Source organism: Anas acuta, chromosome 5 (assembly GCF_963932015.1).
Source record: "Anas acuta chromosome 5, bAnaAcu1.1, whole genome shotgun sequence".
NCBI classification, from domain to species: Eukaryota; Metazoa; Chordata; class Aves; order Anseriformes; family Anatidae; genus Anas; species Anas acuta.
Genome location: NC_088983.1, coordinates 46993867 through 47009578, shown reverse-complemented (window position 1 = coordinate 47009578; position 15712 = coordinate 46993867). Strand labels below are relative to the sequence as shown.

Here is a 15712-nt window from a genome sequence, read left to right as displayed (position 1 = left end):
CTGCACAACAAATTACTCACAAGGCCATGGAGAACATCTGAAGGAATTTGTGAACAACTGCAAGTGGGTTAGTGTTAGGATTAGGGCTGGCGTTAGGATTAGAAGGGTGGTTACAGTTAGGATAATGAGCTAAGATTTAGGGTAGGGAATAGGATTAGGGATGGTGTTTGGTTTAGAATTAAGGTTAGGGTATGGTTTATGATTGAGTTTAGAATTTGGGTTAGAGTTTCAAATAAACATTAAGATGGGACTGGAGCGCACCAAAGGCATTCAGGGGGCCACAGTGATGCACAGAAGGCCCTCATAGAACACTGGGTCTTGGTTATTTTTAGTCTGAGTCAGGGTAAGCACTGGGTATATTGAAAAGGCTTCATGTTAGGATAGGGGGCTTACAGTTGGAGTTAGGCATTGGCCCTCAGAGGGACCTAGCAGCCACCAAAGACAGATGTAAAACTTTGCTGATCTGGAGCAGATACTTGTAAACCATCATGGAGGGCAGAAACTTGCACTGATGTCCCTCCTGCACTTCAGTGCCCTCTCATAGTCATGTGAAGCATACCAGAAAGTACTCAGAGGGACACAGATGGCACTTAATCCACTGGAAGTAGATCAGTGGCCTGGTTTGGGATTAGGTTAAGGGTTTAGAAGTAATTATATTTGAGATTTTACATAGTATTTGGATTAGCGTTAGGGATATAGCTAGGATAAATTATAGGACTAGATATACATGTAGGTACTCTGAGGCATCTGGGGTGTATCAAAGGCACTTCCAGATTCCTTACTTCCGATAAAAGATACACAGAGAGCCCTGTTGGCATACCTAAATGCATTTGGAGATTCTTGGCATGCCCAAAAAAGTCACCTGAGATCCTGGTGCACATTAGAAAGCACCAACAGACCTCTTCGGAGCACAGAAAAACCCTACAAGGCCACAGGTGCATCAAAAGATTCTGGTTGATCACAGACCCCTTGCTGCAATTCAGAGCTCTCAGATTCAGGTAAAGCACACCTAAAAGCAATCGGAGGTCATGGTGCTCATGATAGAGATGAGGCACCTGGATTTGATTTAGGTTTAGGGATTGCAGTTTAAGGTTAGAGTTAGCATTAGTTGGGTTAAATTTAGTTTAAGGATCAGAGTTTAGTGTTCCCATTGAAGTTTAGGCTAAATTTTAGTGTCAATTTAGGTTTAAGATAATTGTCGGGATTAGGTTTTGAAGTTCAAGGCACCTGGGCAATACCAAAGGCATTTCTGGGCTCTTTAATTCTAATGAAAGACACACAGAGGGCTCGGTTCCCATACCTAATTTTAGATTCCTGGCATGCCCAGAACATTACTTTAGCTCCTTGTGGGCATCAACAAGTACTCATAGGCCTCTCTGGAGCACAGAATGTCCTTCCAAGTCTGCAGGTGCACATCACAAGGCACTTGTCTGTAGCAGAGAATCAAAACAGATATAGATACCTCTGCTGCTCTTCACAGCCCTCTCAGATTCAGGTGAAGCACACCGAAAAGCACTTGGATGTCTACCATGCTCATCAGAGGACACTTGAAAATTATTGTAAGTAGGTCAGTTTCTTGGACACAGTTAGGTTTAGTAGACATTAAGGGTTTCATTTAGTAACTCAGCTATTTTTAGGGTTAGGATAAATAGTAGGAGTAGGGATTAGTACTCTGAGGCACCTGGGGTTTACCAAAGGCACTTCCACATTCTTAACTTCTAACAAAAGACAAAGAGAGGCCCCTGCTGGTATCCAAACTGCATTCAAAGTTCTGGTATGCCCTTAAAGTCACTTCTGCTGCACGTCAAAATCTAGCCAAGACTCCTGGTGTCCACCAGAGGGCTCACCTTGACAAAAACAGAGAGACAAAGTGAGCACAGATTCTCCCGTTGCTCTTCAGTGCTCTCTCAGCTTCAGAAAGCACTCGGAGGGCCACTGTGCTCATCAGATGGCACTTGAAGATTCCCAAAAGTGGGTCCGTGTCTGGATTAGGATTAGGTTAGGGGTTTAGAAGCAGTTGGGTATTTGAGTCTCGTTTAGGATTAGGGCTAGAGTTAAGGTTATGATTAATGACAGGACTAGGGTTTAGCACTCTAAGGCACCTGATTTTGGTTTAGGGGTAGAGTTTAGAGTTAGTGTTGAGTGCTAAGGTTAGTATTTTGGGTTAAGGTAAATTTTAGGGTCAGGGAAAGTTTAGGGTAGTTGTCAAGAATGGGCTTTGGCACCTGGGAAATACCAAATGCACTTCCAGATCTTTTTCATCCAAACAAAAGCACACCAAAAGGCACTCAGAGGACCATCGCACTCATCAGAAGGCACTCAAAGACATCTGGAGTTGGTATCTCTCAGGTTACGTTGCTGAATTCAAGAACGTGTGTATGCTGCTGCGGGTGAGGTGTCCAAGCTCCTGTCTCCTTGCCCCTGCAGCAGTGCTGAGGAGGCTGGTGTGTGGAATCTCCATGCCCAGGCCCTGCAGCTGCACTGAGCACACTGCAGAGGACGATGTTTCCACAGACATGCCTCTCACACAGGGCTGGGTAGGTTACTATGTCCCTTCAGGTGCTTTTCTGTGCAGTTCAGAGACTTCCTAGGCTTTCCAGTGAGGCCTCCAGGGCTCCTTGTGCCTTTCTGTGCTGCCCAAGGGCCCCCGAGTGTGTTTTGGTGCATCCCTGAGGACTCCAAGTGCCTTACTTTGCAGCCTAGGGGTTGTCCAATTAAATTTCTCTTCACCTTTTAGTCCTTAGTGTTACTTTTTTTGTGGTCCCAGAGCATTCAAATACCTTTTAGTGAGACCCATGAGCCTCCTTGGCCTTTTCTGTGTGGCCCAGTGGTTGTTGTGTGCATCTCAGTGAGGTCCTGTGGCCTCCAAGTGCCTCCTAGTGCCTGTCAAGAACCTCCAAGTGCTATTCTTTGCCCTGAGTGCCCTTGTGTGTGGCCTGGGGACATCCATGTGCCTTCCTGGATAACCCCTGGGACTTCTGTGCTCCTGTGTGTCTCAGGGGCCTCTGAGTGTGTTTCTGAGTGGCCCAAAGGCCTCCAAGTTCATGTTTGTTTGACCCATGATCCTCGCTCAGCGTTTCCTAGGACAAGACTTTTGAATGGAAAGCACTGAGCATTTGGGCTGCTTGTGAGGACAAGCTGGGCATGCAGCTTGAGACTGCTGCAGAGTTGGCTCTAGCAATTTGATTCACATGCCAGTCTTGCTCTTCTCTTTTCTGAAGCTTATTTTGTCTTTAAACCGTTAGATTTTTCTGTTACAGTCAACTGAGTTTAGTTAAAGTAAACTAAATATTCCTGGGAAAACTTAAGTACTTCCAATAAGTAGATGTGCTACTAACTACCACCTGTAGTCCATAAGCACACCTTAGTTTACAAGAGATTCTTGCACAATTTTGTGCCTTTGGTGCTGACTATGGGTTGCTCAGCAATCTGCTCTGTAACTTACACTGTGTTACTTCTTATCCCCATACCTTAATAATACATATATTTGAGGAGAGGATTGTCATGGTTTTGACCAGGCTAGAGTTAATGAGTTCACACACTATTACCTTTCTGATTCTCTCACTCATCCCACCTGGGGAGAGTGAGCAAGTGGCTGTGTGATGCTTAGCTGCTTGCCAGTGTTAAACTATAACAGTGAATTTTGAGAAGTATCTGGTGGCAGCATCTATGAGAGAAGGGTATTTCAAATACTAGACATGCACCAAAAATACACGTTCTTGGACTTTTCTGTCTTATTTGTTACTCCTGTTTAGGTGGTCTTGGAGATTGAGCCCTAGATCACATTCTCTGTGGCTGTGGAACACAGTAGGCTGCAAAACCTAGAAGCAATTTTTAGTATAAAAGCTACTACTGAGTGTGAATTCTGGCAGGCTTGGTGCCATGACCACTTCCCTGGGGAGCCTATTCCAGTGCCTGACCAACCTCTTGGTGAAGAACCTTTTCCTGATATCCAGCCTGAATCTCCCTTGTCACAGCTTCAAGCCATTCCCTTGGGTCCATTTCAGCAGGTATCAAAACACTTCTGCCATGTCAATGGATAGTATTTGGTGGGATTCTGCTGAACAAGATGTGATTGAGCCACACTTGCCCACCCCCTCTGTCAGAAGTCTGGAGTGTAAACACCAGAATAGGTGATAGTGTCCTAGCACCAGTATTTACAGAGGGAGAGATAAATACATTGCTAAACCTTGAACCATATGTCTTGTCCAGTTCAGGAGTCCATTCTGGGCAAGGATATGAAGTGTTTTTGTACCTGTGTCCTTTTTCAAAAGGACAGGCTATTTGAAAAAGACTTCCTCCCTCTATTTATCCCTGCCATTTGCTTTCAAGGTCAGACTCAAAGGTATCCACCAACTCTTGACTGCAGCAAGCAAGTCTGGTAGGGAGGAGCAGGAATGGGAGACATACCTAATTTTACCCAGTAAAATCAGGTCGTGCAGCCCTATACCGACTATTTACTCTACACTTATACTGCCTTATGTGTACCACACCTGCACAGGCCACATGCATTAATTAACGTCCCTCCTTCAGCTAAGGAGGGTGGACAACTGACAGCACCCTACATGCATAATTCCAGGCAAGAACAGCCTTGCTCTGTGCAATGAGATGCAATACTGGCATCTCATTACACTACAGGGTGATATTTCCACTTGCAGACTGCAGGTACAATGTGGGAAGGCCAATCATGAATTCACAGGGCTGATAGTATCCTCAGTGTAACCACCCCATCAAAAGAGGATTGTGAAAGCATGCACCCTGTAGAAGAAAAACAGAGATTGTGCAAGCTCATCTGTGTTTCATTATTGTTATAGCTGTTGAAAAGTAGTGATGGATGTGGCCAGGAGCCCCTCTACAAAGCCTAGCAATGAAAGGTGTGAGAAATGTTACCAAATCTCCAAATATTCCAGTCACATCTACATATATATTCATGTATTTTGGATACTTTCACAGGAGGTTCAGCAGAACCACACATTTTTCTCTTTGTAAAGCATGTCCAGCTCAAATCCTGGGGTGGGGTTGGGGAGAATGGGCAGTGGTAACTGCAGATATCTCTGGAGAACCTGCAATCTGTAGGAGTTTGTACAAAAATAAATGCAAACAAACAAAAACCTTAAACTTTCAAAGGGCCTAAGAGAAGTACCTTGCGAATAAGGACAAGAGAAGATCTCTGCATTTAGCTCAAATACAATAATCAAAAACTACTTAAATAAATTTCAAGCTGGTCTTTTTAAGAACATTGACCTTCCTACAAGTAGTTCTGAGCAAATTAAGAAATAACAAAAGATTAGTCAGAGAAAACATTGGATGAAAAAAAATGAATCCACAATTTGCTTCCTCTCTACAAACAGAGGAGCTAAATACCACCTCAGATTTAGAAGAGCACAGAAATAGGCAATATAAAATTGCTGGGTCATCTAGTCAAGAGCTAGGGTACAACAAGTCACAGCTGCTTCAAAGGCAAGATCAGGAAGTTTCACAATGAGAAAAATGCGCTATCTGTGCTTTGTGAATGCTTGCTTCTAGTAGTTATGTTGGATTCAGTCCTGGAAAATAAATTTTCCAAGGCCCTTTTTTTTTTATCAATAGCCACACGAGGGCAGTAAGCCCTATTTTCTATTGAAGAAAGATTCTTCCCTGCTCGGGTACTGAACATGTTGCACAAAACGCTTGTTCGATAAAATACGTAGCTGATATCTGTTCACTAAGGACCTACTGTGAAACAGTGAAATAACTCACTAAGTTTTCACAGTGATAATTTCAGTGCCTTGACATTTTCTGACATCAAATTCAGCATTCATGAAAATTAAAATATTTATGGAAGACCTAATATTATGGCCTTTTAAAAAACTGTACTGTTTTAGCTGTACATGTAATTTTCCCACGTGTTCTTTCCACAAAGTCATTTTCATGTATTTGGTTTTAAAACCAAAATCTTCCTGCATAAAACTCACGATTCAAATCGCATTAACTTCCTAGAAAAGCCGCCTAAGATCAGTCACTAGCAGAGTCATTAACACTTTGCTACAAATATTAGGATTGCATTAAGAAATCCTGAGAAACACTGCCATTTTCATGCAATTTGGTAGACAGTAGTCAGTTCTTATATTCTGTGATGTACAGAAATATTACTTTTCTCCACTGTTTGTCATTTAAAATCATTCTAAAAATATACTTTTTGGAGGAGAGGTTTAATTTCAGTCCCATCTCTGACCAATTCAATTACTTGTATATTGTCATATAGGAGAACACTTAAGACTTTTTTGCACTCTGTGCTTTTAATAATTCTTCACTCTAATGGCTTTCTAATCTTAGTGATTTTTCCCTTGTTACTTCTGTTCCTTCATTAAGGTACGGGAACATATTTATGTGTGATGGTATTCTACTTATCCAGCATGTCATCTGTGCACTTCCTAAATTCATTAGCTTTCCAGGCATAAATGCAAGCAAAACTAATTCTCACAGATGATGGGAGTGCAAAGGCTCCAGCATGCAGAACAAGGGGCTTTGCAATAGTAATTCCCTGGCTGACAGTATTTTGTATTTTGAAAAGCAGCCTGGCAGATACAGCTTAGGTAGGAAGCTGACCTGCCTACAGGTCAGTAAATAGCCTACAAAGTCATGTATATTATTTTTCCTTAGGTTCTGAAAAGCTTGTTTTCAAAACATGTTGATGATCTTTGCTTTCATTCACCTTTCTTTATTGTCCTCAGCTCTTCCAGTAATTTGGATGTGTATTTTAGATATGTATAGGTAGAATTTGTGCTTGGTGCATGATCACAAAACTCAGCAGTTCTACACTGAATTGAACTATTCAGTCACAAATACGGACAAAGTCCACTGGATGCTTACATCACTTCGAAAAATTAGCCAAACAGCACAGGAGTACTTCTACACTGCTTGGTTTACTTTCTGTTGCCCATCTTGATAGGAGCTGTAGTTAATGTTTGTAAATAGGTCAAACACTTTGCTTTCTGTAGCAGTTTTTATTACTTATTAGAATGGTTTGATGAACACAACAAGACTGTTAAACATGACTAAATCCTTTGATGCCTTCGGAAACTGAAAAATATTAAGGTGCTTTTCTTAGCTATTTACCCACAAAGCCAATCTTTCACCAAAGATTACAGAGATTGGCCTCACAATCATGTCTGCCAGCTCCCTTAGCACCTGTGGGTGCAACCCACCAAGGCACATGCACTTATATATGTTCAGTTTGCTCAAGCATTCCCTGATCTGATCTCTTTGGCACATTTTCCTTGCTCCAGCGTTTCACTCTGGTCTTGATTAGCACCACGAATCCCCAAATCAGTAGTGCTATTTGCTTACACAACAAGCACACGGGATGACCAGGGAAGCTGAGGCTGTGTCCCAACAGCTGTGGCGCAGCCAACACACAGAGAATTATGGCACGCTGCTGCAGGTGAGGAGCTGTGTCTGTAACCTGGATGTGCAACATTCAGGTTAACTAAGCAGGGAGACTTTAAGCTGCTTTCCTTCCAACTCAAACATTGCCAATACTTAGCTTAGCCAGAGTTTCTGTCTATTTCAAATAATTGAAGGCTTCTCCCTTCTGGGGCTGACAGTGGAACTTCCTTTGAAAACTCAAAGCTTGGAGATGTGCTGTTGCAATGCTGCTATCATTGGCTTCACCTGTTGCCTCTTCTATAAGCTGTCTGGCACTTGCTTTCTTCCATCTTCCTCCAACTACTGAAGGTTTTTCCCCCCTTCTTACCACTCAGTGCTCTGCTTCATTTATGTTGGTGGTACTACGGAAGGTAAAGGAAGCATGTGGCAAGTACACTATGTTTTATTATGGCTGCAGGTATAGAAAGATAAGGAAATTCAATAGAAAAGGTACAAAGGTAGATTTTAATTGTATGTGTGCACTCAGCCTTGACTGAAGATGAGACTTGCATATGTTGCAGATCTACAGGGCTTGAAAATCTCTTGGTTATGCATTATACATCTGAAACAAGGGCTGTAGAATTGAGTTCATATTGAAGCCTGTTTATGGAAACCTACTGGTGCAACAAGAGAGCAACTAAAGCACAGATAGTTTTTATGCTGGCATAAATACTATAATGAAATGGAGATGTCTTTGGGGACTATGCATAGTAAGAATATCCTTCTCTTTCCTGAAAGAGCGGTTGGTGAACAATCCTTGTAAAGGGCAGCACTGTGAATTTTAGTTGCTGACTGTGACTATGGTGTTCAGTACAGGATATTTTCGCTGGCTCAGTTTGCAAATATCACTGGCACTGGTAATAGATGCCAAAAGAGGCTCGATGGGAGGTGGGGTTGTCCTGGTCCACATTTCCTTTATTTTCTGGGAGGTATTCTGAAATGTAGAGCAATACAATCACAAAGCAATGGGCAGAATGATAAAATGTGTTCTCACAAAGCTCTACTGGTCATTAAAGACATACCTGAGTAGGCATGATAATTCATAAGGAAAATGACATGAGGAATTGTGGACGTGCTTCAGTTGTCTATGGATGAACTGCAAGCATTTAAAGTGAAAAGACTTAGACTGATATAGCCATGCTACATAAGCAATAGTGGTCTAGTGAGTGTTGAAATGCATTTTTTTTTTTTTCCAAAAGCTATGAACAAAGTGAAAGAATAATCTAATCCATTCAGCTGGAGGCAAGTAGTCTGCATTTTTTTATCCTGTCTAAAATGCCATGATCATGGGAAGTAAAGGATTCTCTCTTCCCTGCTCCTCAGCTGCACAGATTATTATTATTATTATTGTTTTTTTGCATGGTGTTCCCACGGGCTCTGCTTACCTTGAACAATGAATAACATTGAGGAACTGAGCTGATGTGCTTTGTCCCTAAAGTCCAAAGTGCAGCAAGGAATTGAACTCACTTCCTTTGATTTCGGCTTGGACGCTAAACAGCAGATCAATCTCCTTCAGTCTCTGGACACAGTCTGGGAATTACTGTAAGGCATATAACTGGTATACTAGAAATGAAGCAAATGTTCACAGATACTTGACAGTGCCATTGTCCTCCCAGACCTATGTGGGGAGCAAACAAGTAGAAAATAGTACATACAGTATCTCTTACCCTATGAGCCCCAAAAATCTGCAGTACAAACCCCTCAAGGTATGCCTAGTATTTGAAACTGTTAAAGGAAATTATGCGATTAATTTGTGGGTGAATGTTAGTCCGAGAGACAGATTTTCTATTGACAGTGGATTACTTGAAATGTTTTACAAGTAGACGTGATGTCTTCCCAAAAGTCCCTGCCAGATTCTTCAATTTGAACAAATAGACTTCTAAATAAAATTCCAGATAACCTCTAAATAAGCCTCTAATTTTGCTAGAAATAATGGTATGTATTTTCAGGCCAGATGATTTTCTTTCTCAGAATTTAGGGAGTGTCCCAAACACAACCACTATTAGGTTGCAACATTCACTAAAAGCTTTTTCTAATTAATATACATGGACCTTTGGTATTGTACTTTTGACTTTTCCCTTACTTTAGAAAATGCCTGCCTACATGCTTCCCTTTCAAAACTTGGCCAGGCTCCATTTTGCTACTGTCAACATAACCTTAGGCACATACTGTAAGTAATGCCCTTTATACCTGGGATGCCATCCATTTTCTCACATCAAAGATGATATCAGGTGATCCATATTCCTCACCCAATGCGACTGTGAAGGACAAATACTCAAATTCAGGGAAAAGAACTGAAACATCAGAAGGAGAGTTATGAAAAACAGATAATTTAAAAATTTCTCTGTGTGGCGAATCTACCAGGTGCTGTCAATTCCTTCCAAATAGGCTCTTTACATATTTTTCTGAGCAGAGGAACACCTATGAGCTTGTCCAAAAGGACAGTCTCATCTGTATGGCACTGCAGTGCTGTTCATTTTGCTCTTACTGTTCAATATGTATTAAAAATATATTAGAGAAGTAGTGCAGTGCTTGGAATGTGGTGTTTTAAGCATGCAGATGCCACAATTCCTTTTGGACTTCTTCTCAAATATGTTCAGGAACTTTTAAAAAAATCTCAGTGGATTCTATCATCATTATTTGATCATAAATTTAACCCTTCCTGTAAAACTTCTGTAACTGACCTGCTAAATTTAAGGACAATTCAGTCAGCAACATGTTAGGCTTATATTTATACGCTTCTCAGTGGGTATTGATTAGTTTTTCTGTTCACTTGGTCCAGGTCATATCTTCGGAGGTCATGTTGCAAAATGTAGGAATATCTCATATGTACAAAACAGTAAGTCCAGGCACAGGGAGCATAACCCTGGCCATGGAGAATTCTTGGGTCAAATCTGGGGATATTAGGTGGGTTTTCACCACCTGAAGTTATCATTATGAAATTTCTAAAGCAACACTGTATTGCACTTACTAGTTGAGTGGCATCTGTGAGTGTTGACTTTCCAAAGATGCCCTAAAGCCTAGTTTGACAGCCTAAACCAGGGGTTTAGAGTAGTTACTGGAAAGGTACTCTAAACAAAACCTGTCACGTGTTCTGAGCAACCATTTCACAGTTTGAATGATTGTAAAATTAGAATGCTCATCCCACTCCAGAAGAATTAATATACTAGAAGTTCAGTTGAAACAGTGGTAATGTTCAAGAGAATAAGAGCATATTTATTTTCTTAGAACTTCTTTCTGCTGTTGAAGTCACAGATACACACAGCATGCATTCTGCTAGGTCTGAATGTCACAGGATAGGCTGATATCCCTGTTGACAATGCAGTCAAGCCATGTCAGTAGTGACCATTTTATCTGTTTTTATTTTTGTTTTTTAAAAAAAAGGCAGGGTAAGACATGACAACTCACTCTTTTCTGTTTAAATATCAATTGGACTGCTTCTATATCCTCATGAGACAGTATTTAAGAATGAAGAAAAAAACAAGCCAGATCAAAGTCTTCCTTTCCATTACTCTGCTGGTACATTTTGGCATTAGTCAGTATTAACAACGGTGGCTAAGATGGTTGACTCATAGCAGTAAGGGCCTGGGAGTCAGGAGTGGGCTGAAACATATAAGAAAAGAAGGATGTGGCAATGCATGGGTATTATTTCTGGCAGGCAAAATCATTCAGGGATTTTCACCAGTCAGTATATGTGCTGACTGGTGAATGCAGTTTTGCAATGGTTCTTTTTTGATTTTTGACATAAATTTGATTCTTGACATAAAATCCTGTACCTTTTGGCTGTTGGGTTTTGTAAAGATCTCCACTTTTCCTACAGATAAATGCATCTGTTCTGTGAGTGTGCACGTGCATATGTGTGTATACTGTCAGGACCCTGAGCAGGCTCCTCAACGCCTCCGTGGCTTTTGGGTGCAAGGCCTCAGATACAGGGTGCAGCTTTCTAGCCTTGATAAGAGCTGTTAGGGGAGGATCTAAGGGCCTCAGCGGGGCTCCCTGCTTCACTTGGAAGGAGCTTTTCAGCTGAGGCTTTTGTCCTTGATGCCCTGGCCTTGCAGCCAGTCCCCCACCTGGCCACGCTCCCTGTTGATCTGGACCCTGACCCTGACTCAGTTTTCCAGCTTGACAACCTTGGACTTCCTCATTGCTGCAGACGTGTCAAATGATCTGGCTGACCCTGTTTACTGTCACTGGACCTGTTCTGCTCCCCTTGCTCAGGTGCCATGGGATGGTGCCCTTGTCAGGGAGGGCACTGCCTTGCCTGCCTTGCTCTCACCCTTGACTCCTGGCATACAAACATGCATGCACTTAGCTATCTACAAGAGGTGTATTTTGGGGCTGTTCTTCAATTCACTTACTACTGATGTGTTTTGCCACTCAAATTATCAGTGATAAATTGCTGAGGGATGCTGGGTTACCAGTGGCTATGTGTCCTAATTATGAAACGGAAACCCTCATGTTCAGATATCACAGGAGATAATACAAAGGAAAATAAAATAAAATGTCTTGGTGATGCTTAAAATGAAACTGTCTGATTAGCAAGCAAACTGGGACAATAGCTGGTGAAGCAACTAAGACTACATCCAACAATTGTGTGCTGAAAATCTTGAACAATTCAATTCCAATAAGCAGAATAAATCAGTTTCAACACAATTCAAGACAGTTGGTTGTCTATATTAAAAATGCTTGACTTGAGTTATTTCAGAAACTGCATCAATATAATAGTAATAAAAACATCAAAAGAGAACAATGCAAAATCATGTTGAGGATAATGAGTTTCCACTGAGGATAACAAACTTCCAAACATGATCCAGGCTTAAGGTTTAGTGATGTGACATCATTAAAATCTGTCAAAAATAGACAAAAGCAAAAATAATGAGCAGTACTGGAGAAGAAAAGCTGCTGCAAAGAAGCCATGTTGCATGTACAGAAGCGAAGAAATCTTGAAGAACTGGGGTAAGCTGACCAGAAGGATTTAATTCAAGAGGTACGTATCTATAACGCTACACTTAAACTATTTCAGTCTGCATAGGTAGAGATAAATATCACTTGTCATTGATTTTTTTGATTTCTTTGGATTGTAAGAATCAGAATTAATTACTAGGAGGTCTTATAGTACCAAGCACATATGGTCTGTGCTGATGATATTGTCTGTGCTTTTTTTTTTTTTTTTTTTTTGAATTTGGTACGTGAATTATGGTGGAAAAAAAATGACTTATCTTTGCTGGGCAGTGAAAGGTTAGAATTCCAGGCCACAGTGCAGGCTTGCAGTCATGAGAAGCAGAATCACCTTATGTCTCTAGATGAAGAGAAAGCATTCTTAGCAGAGGGAATGGAGCAGTAGCCACAGTAAAAGATGGTCCATGTTCTGATTAGGATGATCTTACTCCAGGAAGTATTTGACTTGTTTCACCTGGGTTAATGGGTGAATAGAGCCTGACCTAGGTGATAGTGGCAGGACCACTGGCAACTAGTCACAGGACTATCTGCAATGTTATGTTTACATCTGCCAGCAAAACAGAGCCAAGTCAAGTTTGGCTAAGACACAATCACACAACCTCATGTAATGCAATGCTTTTCATGTCCTTATGGAGGTTAGTTGCAGGGGGCTTAGAATCACAAGTTTATCTGGGTGTTCCCTAATTCATGAGAAGAAAATAAACAACACCAACAACTGTTCCCAGCTGCCTGATTCCTTCCTGATTACCGTGTAGATGAACATGTTGGCTGGGGACAAAGATATGAGGAAACTCCTGGTAGAATGAGAGAAAGCAGACTTGCGTTGGTGTAAATGTGTGGTTTTTGCTTGTTTAATATTTCAAAGATAAAAAGCACCCAGAAGAAAAAACATTCAACAACAAACATCAAGACATTTTAGGTTGTCTTTGTGCATAATGAAAAATATGCAGATGATTTTTTATTTTTAATCTCCTTGTAGAACACGTACACCACAGAGACAAAACTTATTAATTACCTTCTTCTAACTCTTCAAGTTACATTATACATTATTTAGCCATACCTGTTATGGCTAAATACACATAAACATGGATGCTGCTGAACTTGGGGGCATAAATGGGTTTGTGGTGATTTACTTTTTTTTTTTTTTTTTTTTTTTCCTCCACTCTTACTAATACTAATAGACCTAAGCCTCTTCTCCTCGTTTTCTTCTGGGCTTTATGCTTCTTCCTGGGGTAGTAACATCTTAAAATCACATCATTAGGCATGGAACACTGGAGGTGAAAATTCTGACCAGTAGTGTTTCATTTTATTGACATTGCATGATCTTAAGGATGTGGGAGAGGCTCAGTCTGTAGTGTCCACGCTTCTGGATTTCATCATATGTTTGTGTGCTTTGGAGCCTTCAGACACATCCTGGAAATTCCAGCTGGCAGGACTGTGGGGTTGGGTGGATCTGCCCACAAGGGAAAGATTATGAATCCCAAATTGTCCTAGTTCAGAACCTTCGTGTCGACACCACCATAGTCTGACGTCATTTCAGAAAGGACAGAGACTTCCTGCACCTGTCATACCGAAGTCAGAAGGCGCATCAGAGATATTCAGGCTCTAAGATCTTGACACCCAAAAGCGACTGGCCCATTGCAAGCATAAAATTTAATCATTTCAACTTTTGCATGCTCTGGGACTGTCGCTTTCATGTAGATTGCTTCCATGATTTTGCATTTTTGGAAGCCTGCAATTACTTTTGGGAAGCACCGAGCGCACCTCCTTCAGCCCCCTGCATTCGGTGCGCCCTCGCAGGGAGCCCATCTTGGCACCACAGGCAGGTCCCCCATGTGCTACCTTACCCCAATCTACACCCACATCCCAACAACTCTACACCCCCACTGCCTCTCCTCGCAACCCCTGGGGTTTTATCGCCCGGGAGCGGCCGCCTCCATGCCCCAGGAGCCCTGTGAGCCCCCTGACACCGCTCCCCTTCACCCCCACAGCCCCATCCCGCCTCAGCTCCATCCCCCCCCCCCCAACTCCCCTCAGTCCGCCATAACTCCCCCCTTCAAACCCCGCCCCCCTGGGCGCTGCCCGCCAATCACACCCCAGCACCCCCCACCGCTGACCTATCAGCGCCCTCCTCCCTTCCCGCTCCTCCGCCCCGCCGGCGAATCCCCGCCCCTTTCCCCACCGGCAGCCAATGGCGGGGCGGGCGGCAAGCGCGGCTCCGGCGGGGCGTGTGAGGGGAGCGGCCGCCGCCCTCCCCGCTCCCTCCCTCCCTCCTCGCTCCGCCGCCGGTCTCCTGCGCTCGGCCGGCTCCGGGCCGCCCCTGGTGGAGCCGCTGAGCGGCGGCCGCGGCTCTCAGCAGGTGGGTGGCGGCCGGCCGGGCCGGGGGAGCCCCCCGCAGCGGGGCTGAGCCGCCGGCGTGCCCCGTGAGGTGTCCCCGGGGCGGGAGGCGGCGGTGGGGACGGGGCTGTGGGGAGGGGGGGAGCCCGTGGGGCTGCTGCGCCCTGGTTTGGGCTCCAGAAGCGACCCCCCCAGGGATTTTATCCCCGCTGCCGAGCTCTGCGTGCCGCCGGGGCTAAAAGCTGTGAAACTTGCAGGAAAATAGCGCGGTCGCCGTAAAAAAAGTGGTTTTTGAGGTGTGCTTGGGCTCGTTGCGGCAGGGAGAGCTCAGGGATAGCAGCAGCTGCTGCTCCCCGCTTGCTCGCCGCGTTTTGAAGGTTTTGTGCCGCGTCTTGGGTTTTCAATGGGAAAAAGCAGCGTTGGGCGTGACTTTGGTTGTTGGTTATCGCTGTGGTGCCGGTGGCGGAGCTGCAGCGCCAGGTGCATTTTTTGGGGGGGGGGAAGGAAAAAGTGTAAAGCGGGATGGGGAGAGGCGGCCCCTTGCGCCTCTCACCTGGCAGTTTGTCCGCCCCTGAAGGGCGATTGTGTTGAAACTCCGCAGCGTAGAGGAAATTACTGTACCGAGGACTACTCATTTCCTTATCACGTGTGCCGGAGTGCAGCAGCAGGGCTGGGGACGATGTTTTGTGCTGGGTTTCTCAATTCTGTTTTCCTGCCCGCCCCCCTCAGTTTCTGGATCCACGCGCTCGGCTAACGCGGTCGGGTGTCCTCTGCCCCGCGTGAGTTGTACAGTCAGCACCGGGAACGTGCTCTTGGTTCGTTGATACAGCTAATAATTACCGAGCTGTGATGCTGCAGGTGAGTGACGTGGCTCTCCATTAATTAACGCAGGAGCGCAGCTTCACCTGCTCACACAGAAACAAGGCTCTGACAGAGCCGTGACCTGCTGGGAGCTCGGGGATGTTCTGGGGGTGCCACAGCCTCGATCAGAGCATCCTGCTGCAAGGAA

General features: G+C 43.7%; 1 protein-coding gene across 2 annotated transcripts in view; it reads left to right on the top strand.

Moving 5' to 3' along the window:
- Nucleotides 1-14577: 14577 nt before the first annotated feature.
- CPT1A (carnitine palmitoyltransferase 1A) overlaps nucleotides 14578-15712 on the top strand; it is a 40070-nt gene continuing 38935 nt past the window's right edge. Inside the window, exon 1 of one of the 2 annotated variants that reach the window (XM_068684557.1) lies at nucleotides 14578-14725. The gene's annotated coding sequence lies outside the window, so the exon portion shown is untranslated. Of the gene's footprint in view, nucleotides 14726-15414; nucleotides 15562-15712 lie in introns of those variants that run through there. The other variant, XM_068684556.1, reaches the window with a different exon arrangement.